Source organism: Lycium barbarum, chromosome 10, assembly GCF_019175385.1.
Source record: "Lycium barbarum isolate Lr01 chromosome 10, ASM1917538v2, whole genome shotgun sequence".
Taxonomy (NCBI): Eukaryota; Viridiplantae; Streptophyta; class Magnoliopsida; order Solanales; family Solanaceae; genus Lycium; species Lycium barbarum.
In genome coordinates, this window is record NC_083346.1 from 7,649,116 (window position 1) to 7,664,411 (window position 15,296).

Genomic DNA, 15,296 nt, shown 5'->3' on the forward strand with positions numbered 1-15,296 from the left:
AATAAAAATACTAACAATAATAATAATAATAATAATAATGACGATAATGATAATAAATAACAATTGTTGATAAAATCAATGATAATAATTAATAATAAAATAACGATGGTAAAAAAAATAACGCTGATAATAGTGATTAGTAATTAACAATAATAGTAATAATGATAATGGAAATAACAAGAATAATAATAAATAATAATAATGATAATAATAATAGTTGTAACAGAATAATGAAACGCCGTTATTGATAGGGACTAATAACTATAGTAAACATAATATATATATTATTATTTTTTATTATTTTTTTTTTATTTTTTATTTTAAATATTAGAAGCGCAAATATGTATTTCGGAGGAGAGGCGGGACAAAATTGGGTGTCAACAGAACTAATGATGTCTTAATGACATTTTGGAAAAGAATTATGATGTCCCTTATATTGGTAATGAAGTGCCAAGTAAGTTTCAAGAAGAACTCATAAGCCAAACATGAGCATAGGCCATCCTAAAAGGGCGACTTAAGGAAGCATTTCCGGATGATCTGATTTGGAGGGGCCAAAACGCTATTATAAAGTTAGAATTTGGGAAAAACACCACAGGATAAAAGTTGTAGATAATTGAAATAGATTTCCAACCATAGGTGGTGGGCCCTCACATCATATCGGGATCAAAAGTTATGGCCATTTTACGACAGACAGTTCGGGGGCAGAATATCACATTCTGGCACAATTTGCGGCGCAACATGCGACTCGCAGATGCAACCGCAAAGCGTGCCAGTGAGAGTTGGTCAGCTGGCATGATTTGCGACACAACATGCGACTCGCATGTTCGACATGCGACTCGCATAGAGTGTCGCATGTTGTGCCAGTCCAGAATCTTCTGGACCATTATATATAGACCCAACCTCGTTTTTAACTCATTCTTTCACCATTTTTGGTCCTAAAAACCTCTAGAACTCTATCTAACATCTCACCCACAAGAAAATCAAAGGAAACCAAGATTAACAACATCAAATTCAGGAATCAAAGTGTATGAAACTCAAGTAGGATTCATCTTCTTCAAGAAAATCCTAAGGAAGGTAAAGAAGGGTTTTGGTGATAAAGGGAGGATTCAACTCTAAGCTTGTTCCACCATCATCTAAGGTATGTTTCATGGTTTTATTGTGCTATTTAAGGTATTGTAAAGCTAAGATGCTTGAATTGTAGAAAAACATGGGAAGTGGGTCTTGAATGGATGAGATTACATGAAAATCATGAAAATGGATATGTTGAGATTACAAACACGTTATAAATGATATTTAGACCACGAAATAAGTATTAGATATGCGAAAATGCGATGATGAGCCATAATCATAAATATGAAGAAATTGGAGAAAATGTTAGATTTTGCCAAATGTAGATGGATGAAGATTATTGATACGATCTTGTGAGTGTCATTATGAATGTGGGGAGTTGATATGGAATGTGGCGGAAAGTAGTATAAACGAAGGAAATGCTGCCCAATTTTCCCTAAAAATAGTAGTCCGTTCTTATAATTGCTTAGCTAACGACGGCATGAATTCTCTTGAAGGTATACATGAGTGCATCAAAGGAGAACAAGCAAGCGATAGAATAGTTAAACGTAAAAGGTATGTGAGGCTAGTCCTTTCTTTCTATGGCATGAATCCGATGGTATGATTCTCCTTTCTCTACATGAATCCTCTATATATACCACAGAAAGTCAAGAGTCTATGATCATGAATAGCTATATGAGATAAGAGATATGTTATGAGTACAATGATGATAAGCTTGAGTCTAAAGACTCTAGAGTTAATGTTATGACATTCCTATAACGCTAATGATGTCATATGTTGTATACACTCACCTCATACATTGTTTCCTCCGAGGTAAAGCAGAATACCATTAAGTTAAGTATGTCATGCATTGTATACACTCACCTTATGTATTGTCCCTTCAAGGTGAGGCAGAACACTATTAAGTTACAGATGTCTGTTATGGCATACACTCACCTTATACACTACTTCCTTCATGGTGAGGCAGGATACGTATAGATGTCCATAATGAAGTCGGGGGATCACGACCCTACGTCACCCCGATAAAGTATAGTTGTCCTTGAGTTCTTATGCATGTATATGATATGTATATGTACATAGGGGACATGGGGAAAGGTGAGGCGCTATAGACGCATAGCCACCTGATCAGCTGGTATCTTATGATATCATCCCGGACGCGGGATGCCCGGACGCGGGATATATGGGCGATGGATCGGGCCGTACGTTCCTCGGCACTAATATACTATATTATTTATGGATCGGGCCGTATGTTCCACGGCAATATATTTATATATGATGATATATGGATCGGGCCGTTCGTTCCGCGGCAATATATTTATATATATGATGATGTATGGACCGGGCTGCACCCGCAGCAATATTTGATATGATGATGGATATGAAGTAAGTCAGCATGTGCTATTCCTTTTATAAGTGACAGTCATATACAATTACTCCTTATTGATGCTTCCTTTATCTCATTGACGTATTTTCATTGTTATGCCTTACATACTCAGTACAATATTCGTACTGATGTCCGTTTTCTTTGGACGCTGTGTTCGTGCCCACAGGTAGACAGGGAGATGGCGCAGACCTATAGGAGCTATCAGCAGATTTTCAGGAGCACTCCATTATTCCGGAGGTGCTAATCGGGTTATACTTTTGTGTATATATATATATATGTATATGTATTTTGGGCATGACGGGGTCTTGTCCCGTCCATATGTCTAGCACTCCAGTAGAGGCTCGTAGATGCGCAGTGTGGGTTAGATGGTCTCACGAAATGCTATTTAGTATAAATGTTATTTTGATGGCCAAGAGGCATATGTATATATATAAGTATATATGTTTTATATGGAATATGACTTTCTTACGATTTGAGTATAAAAGTGATAAAAGAGTATTAAATGAGTATGATGAGACATAGAACGATTGGTACTCGGTGGTTAGCCCCGGGTACCTGTCGCGGCCCCTAGTTGGGTCGTGACAAATACAAGGGCCATGGGCAATCATGGGGGACTTCAATAGTGTCTTGCATAGAGAGGAGAGAGTTGGAAGCCCAATTACAATATCTGAAATTAGAGAATTCAGACAACGTAATGAGGACTGTGAGCTGATAGAACTAAAGTCCTCTGGGGATTTTTTGACTTGGTGTAATAAGCAGAGTGGAGAGAATAGGGTCTACAGCAGAATTGACAGAGTTATGGTGAATAATGAGTGGTTGACTATGTTGCCAGCATCTAAAGTGAATTACATGAATCCTAGGTTATATGATCATTCACCAGGCATTATACAATGGGAGGGAGGACAAAAGCAACAGTACATGTTCAGATATTACAATATGTGGAGCCTGGCAGTAGAGTATAAGGAGAAGGTGAAAGAAGGGTGGAAGACTGATAGGAGAGGCACCAAAATGTATGAATTAGTTGGGAAGCTGAATAAGGTCAAATGGGTATTGAAGGGGCTGAATAAGGAAAAATTTAGTGAAGTGGAGAAGAAAGTTGACCATGCTATGACAGCACTACATGACTGCCAAACCAGACTGCAAACAAATCCAACTGACATGTTGTTTATGAGGGAGGAGGAAACAGTAGCAAAAGAATGCAGTATGCTGAATAAAGTAAGGGAATAATTCCTCAAGCAAAAAAACAAGGTGCAGTGGTTAACACAAGGGGACCAAAACACAAAATTCTTCCATGCCATGCTAAAAGCAAGGAGAATTACTAACAGATGTTCACTATAAGGGACAGCCATGAACAGATGCAAACTCAACCTGAAGAGGTGGTCAAAGCTTTTATAGAGTTTTATACAAATTTACTGGGTACAAGCAGTGGGTAGAGGGACAAATTATGTGATGAATTGGTAAGGCAAGGACCAATATTGCAAGAGGAACAAAGAACACAGTTGACAGAAGCGATCACTAATGAAGAGATAAAGCATGCTCCATGGGCTATCCAAGGAGATAAGTCACCTGGACCTGATGGATTTGGCAGTCACTTCTATAAGGATAGTTGGGATGTAGTGGGACCAGATGTAATAGAGGCAATAAAAGACTTTTTCAGAGTTGGTAAGATGCTCAAGGTAGTGAACCACACACTAATCACCTTGATACCAAAAGGAAGTCATGTGGAAGGGGTGGGAGATTTTAGACCTATAGCTTGTTGTAACACCATTTATAAAGTGATCACCAATGTCACACCCAAACGTATCCAATAACCCAAACTAGCATATCAGCAGAATATTTTTAAATGTAAAAATCAATTGGCGTTAGTAATTATCATATATGAACCGACATAGTACATGGAAGCCGATAAGGCTGTCACTGATCATATCATCCAAAACATATACAGAACCCACACAATTATGTCTACAGACCTCTACAGAACATAACAGAATCATAAGATGGGACAGGGCCCCGTCGTACCCCTGAATAGCGTACATATATACAATAGCAGAAGATTGTACCAAAATATAGGCTCCGGATAAAGGAGCGCTCCAAAATAGCAGAATAAAGTCCTAAGCGGGCGGATCAGCAAACCTGTCGTCTGAACCTACGCGGCATGAAAACGCAGCCCCCGAAGAAAGGGGGTCAGTACGGAAAATGTACTGAGTATGTAAAGCACGGAACGTAGTAAACAAAGTCATAACCGAAGTAGAAGGTACAGAAAATTAACGGAATATCCAGAATAGCAAAACGCTGATCATAAAGCATAAATAGTGCATGCAGGAAACATATGTCATATCTGGTCCCATTACGGAACAAAATCATGACCGGAACAAAACGTACAGAAAAATGAGTATAATATCCAGATTATCAGATGCATATTTCCAGAACATAAATAGTGTATGCAAAAACATATGCCATATCATATCCGGCCCCCGCCAAGGGACTCGGTGAACAGAACGTGGTCGCCACCCCGACACTGGCTCCACAACACAGCATAACTCCAGAGTAGGGAATAACTCCGTAACATATCATATCATATCATATCAGAATGTGCACATGTCGAACATATCAGATGGCCATATCATATCATATCATCATATATCAGAATATGTGTACATGGCACAGCATACTCCACAACCCATGTACATGTATACCTGCCCCCTCACATCGAGGCGCGGCGAACAATGCAGTGAAATACGCGTGATAACATATCCTGGCCCGGGCTCAGTGAAGGAAACGTTGAGGCATCCACGAATGGAGTAGTGAGAAACTAATGCAAAATAAAATATAGCACATTTACGGAGACTCGGTAGCATAATTCAGATGACAAACCATATGACAGAAGCGGAGCAGTAATCATAGTGTATGCATTTCGGATATCCCAATAGCATATGTCAAAATAAACTTTTTGTAATCATTTTCATGTTTCAAAATACATTATGGGGCTTATCAAAATAATTCAAACGAATGTCACATATTTCCAGAGACTCAATAAGACCTATCGGATGACAAATCGATATAATGAAATCGGACAGAATCATAGTAAGTGTATTTCGGATGTCATAATGGATTACGGAGAAATAACCTTTCTACGATCGTTTCCATGTTCCAAAATATTTTATAAGACTTAAGGGAGCATTTAAAACAATTTTTATTTAGTAGTTAGCAGAGTAATTAAAATATTTTCTTTAGGACCGCTCGAAGACAAATCATAGATACAAAAGGGTAAAATTGGAAATAGTGGTCCACCTCGGGACAACCGAAGCGAAGGGCTCGAATTACGTATATTATGCCTATGGAATCACCTATAGAGGTCCTAGGGACATTCCATAACTTTCTAGACAATTTGTAAAAGTTCACATAATTCTTTCAACCAAAATATCCTTAAAGGATTCAATTCCATTGAATGATAAAGGGATATTTTCAAATGCGGATTCCGATGAACAGAGTACTTTCCGAGGCTCAAATCCGATCCTAGTACACCTAGGACATGCCAAAAGAAGAATCGGGATAGCTTTACATACCTTTTTCGCCCTTTACGCTAGTCCAAATTCAATTCCCGTTTCGCCAAAAATCTGCAATTGGTCACTTTTACCAATTATCAATTTCAAATTTTTAAGAATTCAATCTTAATTCATACTTGTCTACAGAAATTTGGGCAGCACCTCCCCTATACATATAGCATCCCCGAGAATTTAACTCGGCCAAAACAATCAACAACAACACCAACAACAACAACAATCACTACAAAACACAATATAGTATAACTAGTCCTCTTTCCAACATAGTGCAATAACTTTCATTCCAACTTCACATTTCCAAACCAATCTCAATGTTTTCACATTCATTACTAATCAAGATCATTACAATATAATTCGGAAGCATTTCATATCATTTCTACAAAATATTCACAAGATATACAAAATATACAAACTTTCCACCAAAACCATAATCCATCCAAAACTTCTAATCTTCAACCTACATATTCATAACATATTTCCATCTTCCAATTTCATCAACCATAATCATAATCCATACCTTAACAATTTCATTTTCATCATTACTTAAATCTACCATAAAATCACAAAACTTCCCATAACAACTTAACAACCAATCTTTCATGCCAATATGGACTATTATCCTTCCAAATTCACCAACTAACATAATAATTCACATTTAGAACTCCACTTCCATAATTACATAAAAACTTCATTAAAATCACATAATTTCCTATAACTATTTCCAATAATTTTCCATGCCAACTTGAACCATTTTCTTCCATTTCCAATATAAGGTCCACCACAACTACAACTAGAATACAACATAAAATTCAACTCATCTTATTTATACAACCTTACATACACATGCACACATGCAAACCCACTTTGTAAACTTTCTTATTTCCACAATTTCTACTCATTTCCATATACTACAACATAAACCAACCTTCAAAACATAGTAAGGAGGGATAAATTCTTACCTTTTCTCTTCAATTTCTTCACTTAACCCAAGTGTGAGATTGATGGAACAAGTGCTCTATTCTCCCAAACAATTGCACCAAGTTGTAGAGGACCCTTAATATAGTAGGAAAGACACAAGACAATAATTTTTGGATCAAAATTTTTGAGGGGTGAAAGTGAGGAGCTAGGGCCGAAATTGCCCTTCATGTTGCTCCTCTTGTTCTTGTTTTTCTCTTTTTTTGCTTCTTGAATCATCTAATGGATAATAATACATATATGGTCCCTTATATTATTTGGCACATGGAAAATATTCATTAATTTGGTGGGCTTGGACCAGGTATGGCCGGCCACCCCCTCACTTTGGGCCTAAATTTTTCTTTTCAATTTTTTGGGCCAACCCGGTTGGTCCCGAGTTGGGCATAGCCCACTGACCTTTCGACCTTAAAACGTCCATATCTCCTTGTACCGACGTCACCTAGGAACCCACAACCTATGGATTGAAAGCTAATTCAATTATCTATAACTTCTATCTCTTGGTATTTTTCCAAATTCCAAACTTATAATACAGGTTTTTCCCCCCAAAGTCAGGTCACCCGAAAACGTTTTCTTAAAAATATTCGTTTGGAGGACTTCCACTTTGATTTGGCCCAAGGGTCCTTCTTGAGTTGTGTTTAACTTCACATATGTGATTCATATAATTTTTCACATGTCCCAAAAAAAAAATCTTGACGTGTGGGCCCCACCTCAACTTACAATTAATCCGACGTTCAAAAATACGGGATGTAACAACCAAAATCCTATGCACAAGATTGAAGCCAATTCTCCCAAAAATAGTATCTGATAATCAAAGTGCCTTCATTACTGGTAGGAACATAGTACAAAATATATTGATTTGCCAGGATCTAGTAAAGCTGTACAAGAGGAAAAACACCACTCAAAGTTTCTTGCTTAAGATTGACCTTAGGAAGGCCTAAGATTCAGTTGAGTGGGATTTTGTACAAGAAATGCTGGTAGCACTGAATTTCCCTAAAAAATTTATTGATTGGATAATGCAGTGTATAACAACTCCCCAATATAGTATAACACTTAATGGGGGAGTACATGGAAGTATTAGGGCAGGAGAGGACTAAGGCAAGAGAACCCAATTTCCCCTTTGCTTTTTGTCATATGCATGGAGTACCTCACCAGGATACTTAACGGGGTAGGGGAACTTCCAGGCTTTGAGTATCATACTAAGTGTAAAGGACTTAGGCTGAACCATCTATGCTTTGCTGATGATATGTTGCTCTTTTGCAAGGGCAACTATCAATCAGTAATGCTCTTACTAAGGGGACTACAGACCTTCTCAAAAACTTCAGGCCTAAGGGAAAATGCTGGCAAATCAAATATATTCAGTGCAAACATGGATGCTCAGTGTCTAGAAGATATATGTAGTACCACTGGTTACCAAAAAGGTAGCCTTCCCTTTAGGTAATTGGGAGTACCAATCTCAGCCAGCAAACTAATAGCAATGGATTGTGAAATGCTGATAGAGAGAATGGGAACAAGAATTAGGACCTGGAGCACTAGAAATCTGTCATAGGCTAGAAGAGTCTAGTTAATTAACTCTGTTTTGATGCATGTCCACTCATACTGGGCTTTCATATTTTTTCTCCCAAAGTTAGTAATGAAGAAAATAATTGCTTTGTGTAGAAACTTTCTATGGGATGGGCAGAGAAAAATTTGCACCATAAAAGAAACATACAAGCAGGGATATGTGGAGGATGGATGGTTAAAAGCTGATGGCAAATACACTATCCAAAGTGGGTACTACTGGAAGAAAGGTGAAATGGAAGCATGGCAAGGGAGCAGATGGGTCTAGAACATGACTAATACTCCTAAGCATTGCTTTATTAGCTGGTTAGTAGTGCATAACAAATTATTAACAAGACAAAGACTTAAGAGGATTGGCATTATTGATGAAGAGAGTTACTTACTGTGTGGAGGAGCAGAGGAAAGTATTGAGCATATATTCTTTGATTGCTACTTCTCAAAGACATGCTTAACTGAACTTATGCAATGGATGGGACTAGGGGTACAGAATACTAAACTACATGGGCTGTGGAGAAGGATGACCAGAACTAGGAAAGGAAGGAACTGCAGGGATTTTATAGCTGCTACACTGGTGGCATTAATATACAGCATATGCAGAGCCAGAAATAATGCAGTATAGAAGCAGCAAGTTCCAATACCAAGAGTCATGTGTGATCAACTCAAACAGGAGGTATACATCAGAGTAAATAACAAAAGGAAAAAAAATGAGAGTAGAACATGAAGGAGATGGATTGAGAGTCTATACACATAGTGGTATCACACAATCACTGCAATTTTGATTCTTAGTTACAACATATAGATAGAGTCTTGAGGGATGCCTCAGACTCTTAGGAAACGAGATACTATGTAAGTTCTTGTACTGGTGATTAATAAAGCTTTCTTTTCACAAAAAAAAAGAATTTGAAAAAATGAATACCCTATTACGAAGAGGTAGATCTACGAGGGAAACATGGATTCACGTGAACTCAGGACCGCCCCCCCTTATCCCCCTCCCAATCCGCCACTGCTTATAAGTTAATACAGAAAAGGACCTGCCCCTGGTCTATTGGCTCGGGGCTAAAATATCCCTTGTTTACCTATTAGATCATAAATTCCCTTACCGTTATCGCCTGGTTCAAGTATATCTCTTAACAATTAAAAAAGTTTAAAAATACCCTCGCACCAATGATGTAAGTGACTTGGGGGTATACTTGAACCTATTTAGTTGCTTAGAGGTATATCTGAAGCATTTCAATCGTTCAAGGGTATGCTTCAAACTACTACATTTGTTGTTGAATATGCATACTTTATCCATTTGGCATAAGATACAACTGTTGGAAAATATTAATAAATATAGGTTAAAAACTAATATTAGCACATCATGTCTCTCTAAAAGAAAATGACATAATACATAAACAGACCCTCCAGTTTGGCTTCAGCTAGCAAGTATGACTTCCAACTTTGGGTGACACAAGTATGCACTTCAACTTGTATAAAATCGAACACGTATAACGAGTTTTTGGTAGGTCACAGGCGTGAATTACGCTGGCTCCTATGTGGATTAGTGACCCTTTCAGAGGCTGCCAACTATTTCACACAAAGATTAAAAGAAGGTCTTTTTTTCTAAATAAATTTAATGAAGAAAAGAAGTTTTTGGAGTAGTAAAAATTGCTTCCGTTCAAGTTCTTCACCATCCTTATTTCTCACTAAAACCTCACTGATTAGAACTCAGTTTTTTGGAATAAGGATGATTCTCCTCTTTCATTTTCGCGGGAAATATTTCACTACACAAGAAAGGATGTACTGAGATATTGAACAAATACGTGAATTTTAAAACTCATATGTATTTTATGAATTGAAAGAAATTTGCAGAATGGGCAAAAAAGAATGCTGATGGTGAAATAAGGGGATTAGGTTTAGGTGGAAATTTGATATGAGAATTGAAGATAAATTTAGGAGGGGTTCATTAAGTGTATAATGGTTATTTCCCATTTTTTTTTACTGTTAGGGACCACAGATTTGAGCTCTAACTCGCACTCGGATGTATCTCACCCGAATTGTCATGTAGGACGCATGGATATACATGTTCAACTTTAAATAAGTTGAGGTGCCTACTTGTGCACATACAAAGTTGAAGCTCATAATTACCAGCTGATGCCAAGTTGCAGGACCTGTTTATGTACTGTGCCAAAGAAAATTGTGTGTAACAAGATTGAAGTAGTAAGATCTAGGATATAATCATAGACCAAAAAGGATTGAATAATAATAACTTTTGTAACAATTGCGTACATATAAATTATAAATACCTTCAACCCTTTGAGTGAAATGCACAAAAGAAAAGGAAAGAGAATCCATGGACCAACCGACCCATCACCTCAACCCCGTGTGAACTACAAGATCACTCCATAGGCGCCTTCGATATGCAGGGTTTCAGGGGACCCTAGAACCTGTACAATAAGTGAGTGCATTTTCAAAGAGAATTATCTTTACTTTATTAGCTTCACGTGTTTTATTTTCTTGTCAAAGTACGCATCTAAACTATACGTCCACTTATGCATCTTTGTTTGAGAGATAAAGCGTACATATTCATCAACAATGTGACTTGAAGCATACTCTCGAGCAATTGAAATGATCCAAATGTACCTCTAAACAATTAAAAAGGTCCATATATACCTTCATATTGCATACTCTTTCAATGTATGTGAACCATTTGACTGGCCATAGAATTTAAAGAAAAAGAGAAAAGCTTGTGGTGTAAAATGAAGCACAAATAGGTTCATATGAATTGAAATGGAGGAAGTATATTTGATGTCACTTGTTAAATGACTGTCCTTCCTTTTCACCTGCTCTAAAGAGTTCGGCTTCCTAGGTTTTGTTGTGAATAGACCACCAAACGGACTAGACCAAGTTGAAGTAATTGGGCCTGGGGAGGATTTATGCAAGTACCAAATGGTGATATGGCCCAACAAATTGTTGTTGGCATAATGTGAAAGATGCTCATCGATATCACGAGGCTGTAAGACTTGATGGTTCGATCTGATTTAATTTCCTTGACAAATTAACCTGAACATTCCATTTTTCCCTATATACAGTCAGACCTTTCTATAACAATATTTCACTACAACGCTCAAATTATTTTTTGAACTGATTTTTCATGTTATATTGTATTATGTGTTCTCTATAACAACATTTCGCTAAAGCAGCCAAAAAATATCGGAACAAACCAATGCCGTTATAGAGAGGTTTGAGTGTAATTCATGTTTACCAGAATTGTAAAAGATTAATTAACAGAGTGGTACAAAATATATACTTACCAGATATAGTTGCTATATAAGTACTTCTCTGTTGCTTGGATGTTTTGTGGAACCATTTTTTTCCATTTGAACTAGGAAATTTTGACAAATAATCAAGTGAAAGAAGAGAAGAAATGCGTGAAACTATACAATCTCAGTTCAGTTAGTATAAGAGGCAGGATTTTTTACCCGAGGGAATGCAAAAAATAAACATGTGAAATAGACAAAAGGATTCAACAATATACAAAAAAAAGACTTTTGACCTTATTGACTCATTGATACAATGTAATTTTCCAACGGAGGGGTTCAAATGAACTCTTTTCCGCTTCCCTAGCTTCTTCCCTATTCTAGCAAAAGATACTTGTCAGCTTTTTTATTAGTCTACTATAATAAGTCCAGGAATATGAGCAATTTTCCAGTAATCCCCACTTTGACTATCCTTAAGCTGCACAGTGATTAAAAATTTTTCAGGCATATGTTCCAGCGAAAAATACTAAAGCTTGCTCAAATGCTCAATCCCAAAGGGCAACTCCTCCATTAATTTGCAGTCGCGCAATTGAAGCTCATCAAGGCAAGGCATTGCACCCTCTTCCACTTTAATCTGTCTCGGTTTTGTAAAGTGCAGAACACTTAGGCTTTTCAGTTTCTTGTATCCACTTGCCTGAACCTCAATTATTCGCCTTCGTAAGGCCGATCTAGCCTTATTTTTACAAGGTTGGGCAAATCTTGTAGAGTATCTTCTATTGCATTATCCACTAACTTGCTCCATTTTAAATGAACTATGGCTAAGGCGTGAAGAGACGTTACCCATTGTGGAAACCTCTCTAAACGCCCTTCGGAGACCAATGTTCGGAGGAATGAGTGTGTAGAAGAAAGGGGATAGTGCAAATCAGTAATGTCACTCACCTCATAAGATGAGATATATAGTTGTTCAAGATTTATCAACTTGTCCAAGGAAGAACGAAGATCCTTTCCGTGTTTTCTTCTCAGCTTCGCGATGTTTAACTTTCGTAGTCTCGTTAACTTTCCCAGTTCGATCACCGTTCTTTTAGTGGCATTTATAAGATTCACTATTTCCAAGGACACAATGGTCCCTATCTTCTTAGAAGCTTTGAAACCATGCCAAAAATTAGCACTACCCGAACGATAAACGAAGATGGCGAAGATGTTGAAGCCTTAGAATCTCATCAGGCAATTTGTCTACCAATGTCTCCCTTAAGTCCAAGAATTCGAGGTTATCTAGTTACCGTATTGATCCTGGCAGATGTTTTATCTTAGTGGCTCTCAAGTTCAAGTACTTGAGATGTACTAATTCAAAGAATTCTTTGTGTATGTTTACCAATGGGGCTCCTGGTAAGTCTAAGACCTTGATTAGCTTGAAACTTCCACTCAACAGCTTCAATAACATTGAATTACTGAGTGAGTACCCGAACGTTATTAGAGACTGAAGATACTTAAACTGATCAATATCTCATATATCGATAACCAATTTATCGGTGATTGCTAAATGTCTGACTTTTTGAGGCTTTGTTGTTTCTTCGCCTGACTTAGAAAGAATGATTTCATATCAAAGGTTGTGGATCGTGAATGATTCTAACCTTCCATCAGGGTACTTTTTAGCAACTTGCATCAACCTTCTGTTTGCAAGTTCATTGAGATAACTTTCAGCAACTTGTGCAATCGCCTTTCCTTCTCTTTCCAGGAAGAGTCCTTCTGCTGCCCATTGTCGAATCAGTCTCGTGTTTTCGATGACTTGATATTTCGGGATTATGCTCAGATATGTGAAACAAGACTTGAGATAGAAAGTCAAAGTCTTAATAACATAGATTGAGTATCCTTTTCAAGTGCTCGACTTCGCTATAACTACCTTGTAACTTTTCAACAAGGCTGCTATAGAACATCTCCCATGCATCAATTCTGTTCCCTTTAGTTGTCAATGCACTAGCAATAACCAAAATCGCCATTGGCAAACCATTGCAGTTTTCGATGATGTCTTTGGAGATTTGCATTAAGGATGAAGGACATAATAAGCTGCCTGACAATGCTTTTCTGCAGAAAAGAATCTGAGATTCGTCTTCAGACGAAGGGTTCAAAATGCAAACACGACTATCACCACCAGTTTCGACGCAAATGTTATGACATATTTCGGCAAAACGCGATATGATGATAACCCTGCAGCCACAGATTTTACTAGGAAATAAACATTTGAGCGTCCTCCATGTGGCAGTATCAGGGACATCATCAAGGACAACTAAGTACCTTGTTGACTCGAAGAATTGTTGGACCCTTGTGCCAACGTATTAGCATCCATGGCTTCAATTTCTCGAGAGGTACTGTCATTTTTTAGATCAATAAAACTCATCATTAGCTCCTTAAGATTGGTAAACCGCGGAATCTCAAACCATATAGCATGACCGAAATTCTTGTTCACCTCTGGATCAAGAATGATTTTCTCGACTAGGGTGGTTTTCCCTATACCTCTAGTTCCAACTACACAATGCAATTTCCATTTGGGATCATCAGAAAGTAACCAATCCACAAGCGCTGATTTATGATTTTCAACGCCTACAAGATCTGCATCATCATCAAGAACTACTTCTTCATGGTTATTTCACCATGTATCACTTGTTATAGCACCATCTTTCTCAAGAAATGTTTTATGTCCTTGAGAAATGACAATAATTCACGCCCTGAAACCTTCCAACATCATTAAAAGGTTATCATTTTGAGCTTCGAATAACTTTTCAGACATCGAGGAGTGATGGGATTTTTTCCATGGCCATGATCCTTTTTCTTGAAAATTGTTGCACATCATGACCACATATTTTTCAAGAATGTCCTGGACATCACGAACAAGATCTTCTACTTGCTTGATCCATGCTTGTACTTCATCATCATCTTCTTCTTTTGCATCAGCTATTCTACAGAAAGCCCTGATTTTTTCAAATTCATCTCTGATATACACAACCTCTTGTTGAATTCCTTCAAGAAATTTCTGTCCACCATTAAGTATGGTCGAAAGTCGACGTACCAAAAATGTTACAGCACTCTCTGCCATTTTTCACTCAGTGTTTTTGTTTAGCAATTTTTCCCAAGATATTCGTCTAGTTAATGATGGATTTTCTTGATCAATTAATGTAGATAAACTTTGAGCTGGTCTAGGGACTAGAACCGCGTTAGGCAAATGAATATTGCAATTTACAAGATTAAGAAACATTTTACCAGTTATTGTACTAGTTTACTCCAACTAGTTGGAGTATCTCTCTCTTTTAATATTCATTCTATATATGAGCTGACTTTGAACACAGTGGATGTGGCCAGCAATTTGTTGACTATTGGCCATCTATTAAAAATCGAATTGTCAACTTGAATGGTTACACAAAAATCCAGGGGCAATACAAGTGACATAATTAAAGAATTGAGATGATTTTCACCAGTCTTTCTTATGTCTCCAAATAGCTTCTATAAAAGTTCAAC

The 15,296-nt window shown here is 37.4% G+C and overlaps 1 pseudogene; it reads right to left on the minus strand.

Annotated features, from left to right (window-relative positions):
- Positions 1-12,312: 12,312 nt before the first annotated feature.
- Positions 12,313-14,877, minus strand: LOC132612674 (putative late blight resistance protein homolog R1A-3; annotated as a pseudogene).
- Between the last annotated feature and the right edge of the window lie 419 nt (positions 14,878-15,296).